This window comes from Puma concolor, chromosome B1 (assembly GCF_028749965.1).
Source record: "Puma concolor isolate L17-30 chromosome B1, mPumCon1.1.hap2, whole genome shotgun sequence".
NCBI lineage: Eukaryota > Metazoa > Chordata > Mammalia > Carnivora > Felidae > Puma > Puma concolor.
In genome coordinates, this window is record NC_141670.1 from 165,957,983 (window position 1) to 165,970,100 (window position 12,118).

At 40.4% G+C, this 12,118-nt stretch overlaps 1 pseudogene; it reads right to left on the bottom strand.

The window, feature by feature from the left end:
* Positions 1 to 6,615: 6,615 nt before the first annotated feature.
* LOC112858457 (small ribosomal subunit protein uS8 pseudogene) lies at positions 6,616 to 7,079 on the bottom strand (annotated as a pseudogene).
* Positions 7,080 to 12,118: the final 5,039 nt, after the last annotated feature.

The window sequence follows — 12,118 nt, forward strand, 5'->3', positions numbered from 1 at the left end:
TACAGTAATGAACTCAAAATGAATCATGGGCCTACATGGAAGAGATAAAACTATAGAACCCTTATAAGAAAACATAGGCATAAATCATTGTGAACTTGAATTAGACAGTGCTTTCTTAGATAAGACACCAATAGCACAAGCAACAAAAGAAAAATACAGATAAATTGGACTTCATCAAAGCCAAAAACTTTTGTGCTACTAAGGACACCATCATGAAAATAAAAAGACAATCCACAGAATGGGAGAAAATATTTTCAAATTATTTATCTAGTAAGGGACTTGTATCTAGCCAACATAAAGAACTCTCATACCTTTAAAAAGATTATCTGTACTCTGAAAACTATAAAACACTGATGAAAGAAATTGAAGAAGACACATAGAAATGGAGAAACACTCCATGCTCATGGACTGGGAGAACAAATATTGTTAAAATGTCTGTACAACCCAAAGCAATCTACACATTTAATTCAATCCCTACAGCATTAATGCAATTCCAATAGCATTTTTCACAGAGCTGAAACAAACAATCCTAAAATGTGTATGGAACCACCAAAGACCCCAAAGAGCCAAAGCAACCTTGAAAAAGAAGAGCAAAGCTGAAGGCATCACAATTCCAGACTTCAGCTTATATTACAAAGCTGTAGTGATCAAAACAGTATGGTGCCAGCACAAAAATAAATACATATATCAATAGAACAGAATAGAAAACCCAGAAATGAACCCACAACTATATGGTCAATTGATCTTCAACAAAGCAGGAGAGAATACCCAACGGGGAAAGAGTCTCTTCAACAAATGGTATTGGGAAAAATGGACAGCAGAATGCAAATGAAACAGGATCACTTTTGCACACCAAACACAAAAATAAATTCAAATGGATTAAAGACCTAAATGTGAGACCTGAGACCGTAAAAACCCTAGAGGAGAACACAGGCAGTAACCTCTTTGACATTGGCTATAGCAAATTCCTACTAAATACGTGTCCTGAGGGGGCACTTGGGTGGATCAGTGGGTTAAGTGTCTGACGTTGGCTTAGGTCATGATCTTATGGTTCTTGAGTTCAAGCCCCACATCAGGCTGTGTACTGACAATGCGGAGACTGCTTAGGATTCTCTCCCCCTCTGTCTCTGTCCCTCCCCCACTCACACTTTCTCTCTCTCTCTCAAAATAAATAATAAATAAATAAATATCCTAAAGCAAGAGAAACAAAAGTAAAAATAAACTATTGGGACTTCATCAAATTAAAAAACTTCTGCACAGCCAAGGAACAAATCAACAAAAATAAAAGGCAACATACAGAATGAGAGAATTTATTTGCAAATGACATATCTGATATCCAAAATATATAAAGAACTTATCAAACTCAACACCCAAAAAACAAATAATCCAGTGAAGAAACGGACAGAAGACATGAATAGGCACTTTGCCAAAGAAGACATCCAGATGGCCAACTGACATATGCAAAGATGCTCAACATCACTCATCATCAGGGAAATACAAATCAAAACCACAATGAGATACCACCTCACACCTGTCAAACGGCTTAAATTAACAACACAAGAAAGAACAGAGAGAGAAAGGGGAACCCTCTTGCACCGCTGGTGGGAATGCAAACTGGTGCAGCTGCTCTGGAAAACAGTATGGAGGTTCCTCAAAAAGTTAAGAATAGAACTACCCTCTAACACAGCAATTGCACTACTAGGTATTTTCCCAAAGAATATAAAAATACTAATTGAAAGGAATACATGACTCAATGTTTAGAGCAGCATTATCTACAACAGCCAAATTATGGAAACAGCCCAAGTGTCCATTGACTGAAGAATGGATAAAGAAGATGTGGTGTGTGTGTGTATATATATATATATATATATATATATATATATATATATATATAATGGAATATTACTCATCCATAAAAAAGAATAAAATCTTGCCATTTGTGATGACAGAGATGGAGCTAGAGTGTATTATGCTAAGTGAAAAAAGTCAGAGAAAGACAAATACCATACAATTTCACTCCTATGTGGAATTTAAGAAACAAAATAAATGAACAAAGAACAAAAAGAAAGAGAGAGAGGGAGAGGGAGAGGGAGGCAAACCAAGAAACAGACTCTTAATTACAGAGCACAAACTGATGGTTACCAGAGGGGAGGTGGGGCGGGGTGGGTGAAATAGGTTATGGGGATTAAGGGGGGCACTTGTCATGATGAGCACAGGGTGATGTATGGAAGTGCTGAATCACTATATTCTACACCTGAAGCTAATTACACTGTATATTAACCAACTGGAATTTAAATAAAAACCTTAAAAAAAAGATATGTAACCCAATCAAAAAAGAGCAAAAGATCTGAATAAACATTTCTCCAAGGAAGATACACAAATACCCAATAAGAACCTGAAAATGTGCCCAGCATCTTAGCTATTAGGGAAATACAGATCAAAACCTCAATGAAGACATTTAACATTTACTAGGATGACTATATGAAAAAGACAGATAATAACAAGTCTTGGCAAAAGGGTTAGAGAACAAGTGTTGAAGAAATTGCATTGCTAGTGAGAATGTAAAACTTACAGCTGTTTGGAAAATAGTTCAGCAGTTCTTTAAAGGTTAAGCAGAGAATTACTCTATAACCCAATAATTCCTCTCCTAGTTATATACCCAAGAAATATGAAAACATATATACACACAAAAACTTATATACAAATGTTCATGGCAGCATTATTCATATCCATTAACTGATGAATGGATAAATAAAATGTGAATATCTATACAATGGAATACTAGTGAGCCATGAAAAGGAATGAAGTACAGATACTCTATGGCATTGACCTTGGAAACATGCTAAACAAAAGAAGCCAGTCACAAAAGGCCATGTATTGCATAACTCCAATTTTATGAAATGTCCAGAATAGGCAAATTTATACAGACAAAAAGTAAATTAGTCACTGCCTATGGCGGGTGGAGGGAGTGGCGGATGGCAAGAAAGAGAGTGACTGCTAATGGGCAAGTATTTTGCAAGGAGAAATGAATGAAAATATTCTAAAATTGGAATGATGGTTAGACAAATCTGCGATTATACTAAAATGCATTTGTGTACCTTTTATTAATGTTTATTTATTATTGAGAGAGAGAGAGAGAGAGAGTGTGAGCAGGGGGCGAGGGGGAGAGAGAGAAGGAGACAGAGAATCTGAAGCAGGCTCCAGGCTCTGAACTGTCTGCACAGAGCCCATGAACTGCAAGACCATGACCTGAGCTGAAATCAGATGCCTAACTGACTGAGCCACTCAGGCACCCCCAAATTGTATACTTTGTAGGTAAATTGTGTGGCATGTGAATTATATCTCAATGTTAAGAAAAAAAATCCATGCCCTCATTGAGCTTGCACTCTATTGGGAGATGTTTATATATAAATAAACATAATGTTTTCAGTGTTGCTAAAGCAAATTCTAAAGCAGAATGGGGGAGAGGGAGGTCTGGAGAGTGGGCAGAGGCTGCAATTGTAACTAGAGTATTATTGAAGGCAAAGAAGATTACACATGAAGAGACCTACAGCAGATGAGGGTACAAGCCCTGGGGAGATCTGGGATAAGAGTGCCCTAGGCAGAGGAAACAGTAAGTGCAAAGGCCCTGAGGCAGGAGTATCCCAATCACATTGATGAACAGCAAGGTCAGTGTGGCTGGGGAGACTTTCTTTCTTTCTATTTTTTTTAGGGGCCCCTGGGTGGCTCAGCTGGTTGAGCGTCTGACTCTTTATTTCAGCTCAGGTCATGATCTCATGCATGGTTCGTGAGTTCAAGGCCTGAATAGAACTGTCAGTTCAGAGCCTGCTTGGGACTCTCTCTCTCTCTCCCTTTCTGTCCCTGCTGTGCACTCTCTCTCTCTCTCTCAAAATAAATAAATGAAAGAAAGAAAGAAAGAAAGAAAGAAAGAAAGAAAGAAAGAAAGAAAAAGAAAGGCAGACCAAGTGTGGACAAGGATGTGGAGAAATTGCAACCATTCCATTTCTGGAGGGGATGTAAAATGTTTCAGCCACTGGGGAAAATAGTTTGGCAGTTCCCCAAAAGGTAAACAGAATCACCATATGACCCAGCAATTCTGTTCGTAGGTAGGTGTACCCCAAACAATTGAAAACAGCTACTCAAACAAATACATGCACATGAACAGGCAGCACTATTTATAATAACAAAAAGGTGCGAACAACTCAAATATCCATGGATAGATGAGTGAACAAATTAATTTGTGGTGTATGCATACAATGGGGTATTATTAGCCATAAAACTGAAGAACTGATCCATCCACAATGTGGATGAAACTTAGAAACTTGGAAACATGTGCTACATGAAAGAAGCCATACACAAAAGGTCACATGTTGTGTGATTTCGTTTTATGTGAAACATCCAGAATGGGTCGGTCTGTAGAGACAGACTAGATCAGCAGTTGTCAGGAGCTGGGGGTAGGAGAGAGGAGAGAGTAACTGCTTAATGGGAAAGAGTTGTATTGAGGGATGGTGAAAACGTTTTGAATTAGGCAGAGGTGGTGGTTGCACAACATTGTGCCACTAACTTGCCCCTGAATTGTTCATTCTAAAATGGTTAATTTGTTGTCAATTTACCTCAATTAAAAAAAATAATAATGCATTCAAATGTAAGCCTTTTATTATATACCTCAACAAAAAAACAACAAAGCATTCAAATTTTGGCCTTTTATTATTGTCTTTAAATGTTTGCTTGTTTTTGAGAGAGAGAGAGAGCAGGGGAGGGGCAGAGAGAGAGAGGGGGACAGAGGATCCAAAGTGGGCTCTGTGCTGACAGCAGGCAGCCTGATGCGGGCCTCGAGCTCACAAACCATGAGATCATGACCTGAGCTGAAGTTAGACGCTTAACTGACTGAGCCACTCGGGTACCCAGATCTTTTATTATGAATATGAAATAGCCCAGTAACATACCTGTCAAGACACCGTAATCTAAAGTGCTCTACTGTAGCAATATCGCTTCCTCCCCCCCCCCCCCAGCAATATCACTTCTATTTCCCTTTAATTCTCAGCTAAGTGCTTGCCACTGTGTATCACCTAGAGATGCGTGAATTGTCAGGTAGGTGTGTTCTTATAGACATACAGGTTGATTCTGCTCCCTTTTCTAGCAGCTGGCTTCTTTTGAAGGGGACCTACTCTTGATTACCTTAGTTCACTTATCAATCCTATTTTAGCAATCTCAGAGATACCTGTAGGTCTTATTTCCTTGCACTTGTTAACATCTCAAGCCTACTTTGTCTTGCCACTGTGCTAGCTCCTCAAAAGTGGAAACTGGACCAATTGCATCAGAATCACCTCACCCCAAATCCAGACTTACTGAGTCAAACTATCTGAGGGGCATCCCCAGAATCTGAACTTGTATTAAGCAGCCCTGCCATATGCTTTTGTGTGTAGACATTTAAGACCATTACCTCTGTTCCAGATTCGCCTTTAGTGGTTAATTTACTAATTCATTCAACCATTCATTGAGTGCCCATCCAAGCAGTTTCCTAAATACTACAGTGAAAAAAGAAATGGAAACCACAATTGGTAAAAAAAAAAAAAACAAGAAACCTGTATTTTTGATTTGCAAAATAGATCAACTGTACCAAGTCATAATATGCAATATAAACTATCTAAACGCAAATTATTTTAACACTAGCTCATTCAGACCCATATATCCTAAGATAAGACTATAGTAACAGTCACTTCACGTGGATTCATTTCTGTGTTCCAAAGACCGCAGACAGTTCTAGCAACCTGCCAGATTTACAAATTCTGTCAATCCTGACCTAACCCCAGTCCTACAAACTCTGCAAGTACTCTTCCCTAATTTTCCTCTCCGGAGACCCTACTGAGATTCCATCCAGCTCATGTTTTTCCTTGCTCACAATTTCAGTAAACTCAGCTTGTATAAGCAGCAGGTGTCCATGGTGTTCTTTTTGTTGGGCTTCAACAGCAGGTACAGATATGAAATTGTTATTTTCTTCTATGAATTATTGTTTATCTCCTTTACTGTTATTTTGCATTCTGTTTTATGTGATACTATTCCTAGAATCTAAATTTAGTGTTTCTGTGCATTTTCCTCCGGAGGCACATCGATCAAGACACATCCATTGGCTGCTTACTCTCTACACCTCGAGAACAGAGTATAGGAGAATTATTTCAAGAGTTAAGTTACTGAAGCAATAACAATCCCACAGTCTTCAGCAATTTGAAATGTGTCTAGATCCTGTGGAAACGAGGGCTGTGATTCCTGAAATGTTGCCAGGGTGTCTCTCAATGTGGATTTAGTCTCCTTCATCCCATTCAGGATTTAGAGGATACATTCAATCAAGATTCCTCTTTTTCAGCCCTGGACATTTTTCTTCTATTTCTTTATTTCTTTCCCTCCAGTCTCTTCATTACTTACCTCTACACAAAGGCATAAACTTCTAGACCTATCCACCATGAGTCTTAACTTTTATCCCCTCTTTAACCATTTCATTTTGTTTTGTTTTTATTTAAATTTTAGTTAAGATACAGTGCAATATTGGTTTCAGGAGTAGCATTCAGTGATTCATCACTTACATACAACACCCAATGCTCATCACAAGTGCTCTCCTTTTTCTTTTTTTTTCCAGTGAGGCATTTTATTAGTATGAATGTATTACATCCCTAGAAAAAGAATCCCAGGACTTTCCCTCCTGTGTGTTTTCGTCTTGCTTCTTCATGGTCCATGATGCCAGCCGATGTTGTCAGTACAACAAAACCAAACTGGCAGGATGGGAGCAGATTATTCTGCCATTTTTCTAGATCTTTGAGTTGTACATCAAACCTGGGGCTGATCACTCCACACTTGTTTAACCTGCCTGTGAAGTTCACAATTTTCCCAGCTCTGTGATCATCGATGATTTCAAATTCACCAATGTAGCCATGCTTCATCATCACAGTCAGAAATCAGACGATGACTTTGGAGAATGGCCTAATAAGAACCTGGCATTTGCCTGTCTTTTCATCATTGTTTATGCCCTTGAGAGCATCTGCCAGGACATTCAGGCACACCATTATGGCAGCACGGAAAGATGGCGGACAGAGAGTGTCCTCCTTACTCCCCATCACCCATCTAGCCCATCTTCCACCCACCTACCTCTGTCAACCCTCAGTTTGTGCTCTATTGTTAGGAGTCTCTTGTGATTTTTTCCCTCTCTTCTCTCCCCCTACTTCTCATATGTTCATCTGTTTTGTTTCTTAAATTCTACATATGCTTGAAATTATATTGTATTTGTCTTTCTCTAAGTGATTTCACTTAGCATAATATACTCTAGCTCCATCCACATCATTGCAAATGACAAGGTATCATTCTTTTGACAGCTGAGTAATATTCCATCATATATATATATATATATATATATATATATACATATATACATATATATATGCCACATCTTCTTTATGCATTCATTAGTCGATGGACATTTGGGCTCTCTCCATAGTTTGGCTACTGCTGATAGTGCTACTATAAACATTGGGGTGCATGTACCCCTTTACATCTGTATTTTTGTACCCTTTGGGTAAATACCTAATAGTCCAATTCCTGGAGCATACAGTAGTTCTGTTTTCAGTTTTTTGAGGAACCTCCGTACTGTTTTCCAGAGTGGCTGTGCCAGCCTGCATTTCCACCAACAGCGCAAATGGGTTCCCTTTACTCCTTCCAACACCTATTGTTTCCTGTGTTGTTAATTTTAGCCATTCGGACAGGTGTGAGGTGATATCTCATTGTGGTTTTGATTTGTATTTTCCTGATGATGAGTCATGCTGAGCATCTTTTCATGTGTCTGGTAGCCAACTGGATGTCTTCTTTGGAAAAGTGTCTATTCATGTCTTCTGCCCATTTCTATTTCTGCCCATTTCTATGAGCTATTTGTTTTTTGGGTGTTGAGTTTTATAAGTACTTTATATATTTTGAATACTAACCCTTTATCAGATACATCGTTTGCAAATATCTTTTCCCATTCCATAGGCCGCCTTTTAATTACTTTGATTGTTTCCTTTGCTGTGCAGAAGCTTTTTATCTTGATGAAGTACCAACAGTTCATGTTTGCTTTCAGTGACATGTCGAGTAAGAAGTTGCTCCTGCCTAGATCAAAGAGGTTGTTGCCTGTGTTCTCCTCTAGGATTTTGATGGTTTCATTTCACATTGAGGTCTTTCATCCATTTTGAATTTATTTTTGTGTATCATATAAGAAAGTGGTCCACTTTCATTCTTCTGCATGTTGCTGTCCAGTTTTCCCAGCTCTGTTGTTGAAGAGACTGTCTTCTTTCCATTGGATATTCTTTCCTGCTTTGTTCAAGATGAGTTGACCATATAGTTATGGGTCCAATTTCTGGGCTTTCTATTCTGTTCCACTGATTTACATGTCTGTTTTTGTGCCAGTACCATACTGTCTTGATGAGAACAGCTTTATAATATAGCTTGAAATCCCGTAACCGTTTTCATTTTGAGTTCTGGCCACACCCCTTGGGTTGATCTCCCAACATAGTAATTCACTTGTCAGCTGTGTGCTATTTAATAACCCATTAGCAAAGGGTTGTTTTGTGGATAAAACGTCTTTGCAAATCTCCCTGAATCAGGTTCTGCCATGAGGAATTGTTACCGACTGAATGTTTATATCACCCTAAAGTCCATATGTTGAGGCCCTAACCCCCAATGTATTTGGAAGTAGGGCTTTTTTGGAAGGTAATTAGGTTTAGACGAGGTCATGAGGATGGAGCCCTCGTGATGGGATCAGTGTCCTTACAGAAGAGAAAGAGATACCAGAGCTTGCTTTCTAACAGAGACTTTGAGAAAGCCTGAGTTGGTAAAAAGGGCCCTGACCCAGAACCCAAGAGACCTAGATTCCATTCCCAGGTCTGTGCCTCACTAGCTGTGTGATTTCAGCTGAGCCACTCACTTCCCCAAGCTCCTGTGTTCTCATCCAAAAACCAAGAGGGTTGGCTAAATTAGAGGCCCTCAACATGAGGGTTGCAACATGTGACAAAAATCCAGAAATAACAGTGGCTTAAGTTAGATAGAAATATAATTGTCTACACACAAACAGACAGCCCAAGGATCTCATGACAGCTCCGGCATCTTCATGGACCCAGGCTCCTTCTACCTGGTTCTCTCCTTTGGCACCCTTGACACATGCTTTCCACCACATGGTGGTCCAAGATGGCTGCCATAGCTTTCATCTCCACTTTTCAGGCACAGAAAGGAAAAAAGGGCATGGCCCCTTTAAGGACACCTTCTGAAGTCTCATACACTCCTTCCTTTTATATCCTGGCGTCAAGAACTTGTGCCATGATCGTTGTAGCTGTGAGAGAGGCTGGGAAATGTAGCCTTTTTTCTGGGTGTCCATGTGACACAGGAAAACCAATATCAGGGGACAATGACAGGCTCTGCCACAATGTCTCCATTGTGATTTGTATACCAGGAAACCTACTGCTCATGAACTACTCAAGATTACTAACGAATTGTTTTACAAACGTGAGTGGATTCAAAGTCATCCCTGTGTTAGCACTTACGCTCTCCTCCTTATACTTTTGATAAGTTTTCTTGAGAGGCAGTGTTTAATTCAGTCATAGCAAATCAAGTAAAACACAATCTTTTCAATGACTCAATCTGCAGTGAATTACTGTCGCTAATAGTTAGTCCTTACCAACATTTGTGGTTTTGTCAAATGTGAAAATATTAATAAGAGAGTGCCATGTGTGTATCTTGATGGCAATCGTGTTGGCTTTCATGAAGGGAAAAAGGTTAAGAAATCTTAAATGAGCTCTAAAAGTGCGTATCAGCTTGAAAACATCTGTGATTCAGGGAATATAAACTCTCTCCTTCACTTGTAATGTGAAGCCCGCAAGGGGGAAGCTTGTTAACAATACAAGTCCTAGGCCCACTTCATACCAACAGACTAAAAATCTCTGGGGGTGAGGCCCAGAAATGTGCCAGTTTCACAAGCTCTCCGAGGGGTGATTCCTATGAACACAGGGTTGGGAGTACTTCAGGTCTTTTAGGGAAAAGCTTTGGCCGGCCACTTTTCATTCTGTCCCACTGACTGATTCAGCTGCGTCTGGCTGCCGGGCTGTATGCACGGCTTGAGGCAGAGGCAACTTGCTCTATCAGGATCATCAGCGATGTTGTGGTTTTACCAGGTGTCCCTCACCACAGCATGATGTTAAACTGCTACCGTCAGTCTCCCACCGCATCACTGACACAGCAGTGTCAGCTCGGAATTCAATGGAAAGTCAGGTGCCACTCATGGAAGGGGTGAATATGTTGAATAAACTGACTCTGCCTTCTGCACCTGTCTTTATTGTCAAGGCTAAACCAAGTGTAATATATCAGGTTACAGTCTGTAGAGGTAAAGGATTTTTTGGGCTTCCATACATAGAACGTACTGATGGTTTGGGGACTGATAGGTGTACCCTAGCAGGCGGAAGAACGTAGGTTGTTGTGTGGTGGGGTCCACAGCTATCGGGGAAAAGACAAACCAAGCATCTGGTTTATGCTCAGGGCTCACTCCGTGTTTGTAGTCTACACAAGTGCACGTAACACCCATGACAGTCCCGTGAGAGAGCGACATCTCACTTTATCCTCATTTTCCAGGGTGGTCAAGTAACTTGCTTAAGCTCGCCCAGGAAGTAAAAGAGGGTAACTCACCCTCCTCGCCTCAGGGTCAATTGGGAAAGTAGGAAAAAAAGGCAAAAGATTTGTAGTTCTTGAATCAACGCATTTCTACCACACCATCATCTTCAAATTTCTGTATTTGCACGTCCCATTGGGAAAAACTTCTGTGTCTCCCATATGTATTTATTTGTAAGTATATACATTAGAGGGGCGCCTGGGTGGCTCAGTCGCTTAAGGGTCTGACTTCGGCCCAGGTCATGATCTCGAAGTTTGTGAGTTCAAGCCCCACATCAGGCTCTGTGCTGACAGCTCAGAGCTTAGAGCCTGCTTCGATTCTGTCTTCCTCTTTCTCTGCCCCTGCCCCACTCATGCTCTGTCTCTCTCTCTCTCTCAAAAATAAAAAATAAAATGAACATTAAAGAAAAAAGTGTATACATTAGAAAACAGTTTGCTCTTCAACGTTAGTACCAGCATCACCTGGAAAACTTATTTAAGCACAGCTCATCAGGGCCCATCCCCAGAGCATCAGACATCCTATAGGTTTGAGACGTGACCCAAGAATTTTTGCCTTTTTTTTTTAATGTTTATTTATTTTTGAGAGAGAAAGAGCACACAAGTGAGTGGACAAAGGGCAGAAAGAGAGGGAGATAGAGGATCTGAAGCGGGTTCTGCTCTGACAGCAGAGAGCCTGATATGGGGCTCAAACCCACAAACTGTGAGATCATGACCTGAGCCGAAGCTGGATGCTTAATCAACTGAGCCACCCAGGTGCCCCAAGAACTTGTACTTCTAACACATTCCCAGGTGGTGTCAATGCTGCGATTGATGGACATTCCTTTCAGTAGCATTGCTATAAGCATGACCCCAAGGTAGAAATTTAAATTTTTTTAATGTTTTATTTATTTTTGAGAGAGAGAGAGAGAGAGAAAGCGTGAGTGGGGAAGGGGCAGAGAGAGAGGGAGACACAGAATCGGAAGCAGGCTCCAGGCTCTGAGCTGTCAACACAGAGCCAGATGTGTGGCTCAAACCCACAAACAATGAGATCGTGACCTAAGCCGAAGTCGGACACTCAACCAACGGAGCCACCCAGGCATCCCCCAAGGTAGAAATGTAAAGCACTAAAATATTATGGAATAAAATAGTAATTCTAATTAATATTTTTCCTTCACCCAGATAATTGTCTTATAAAGCTCCAGGAGTGAAAGATCCCATTTTGGAAACCAGTGCATTAAGCTGAGCCACTCTGTCCTTTGCCAGAGAGGCAGGCTAGGCAGCACTTCAGAAATCACAGAAATTTCCCAAACCTCAAACATTGAGAACAAAGGAGATAATAAAAGGACACATCAGATGGGCACAGCTCTCGGTCCCACTAATCCCCCCCCACAGGGCTCAAGCACTCTGCTTTTCATTTGCAGCTAACTCTACTCATATCATCTTTCTTCTGCCTTAATTTTTTTCC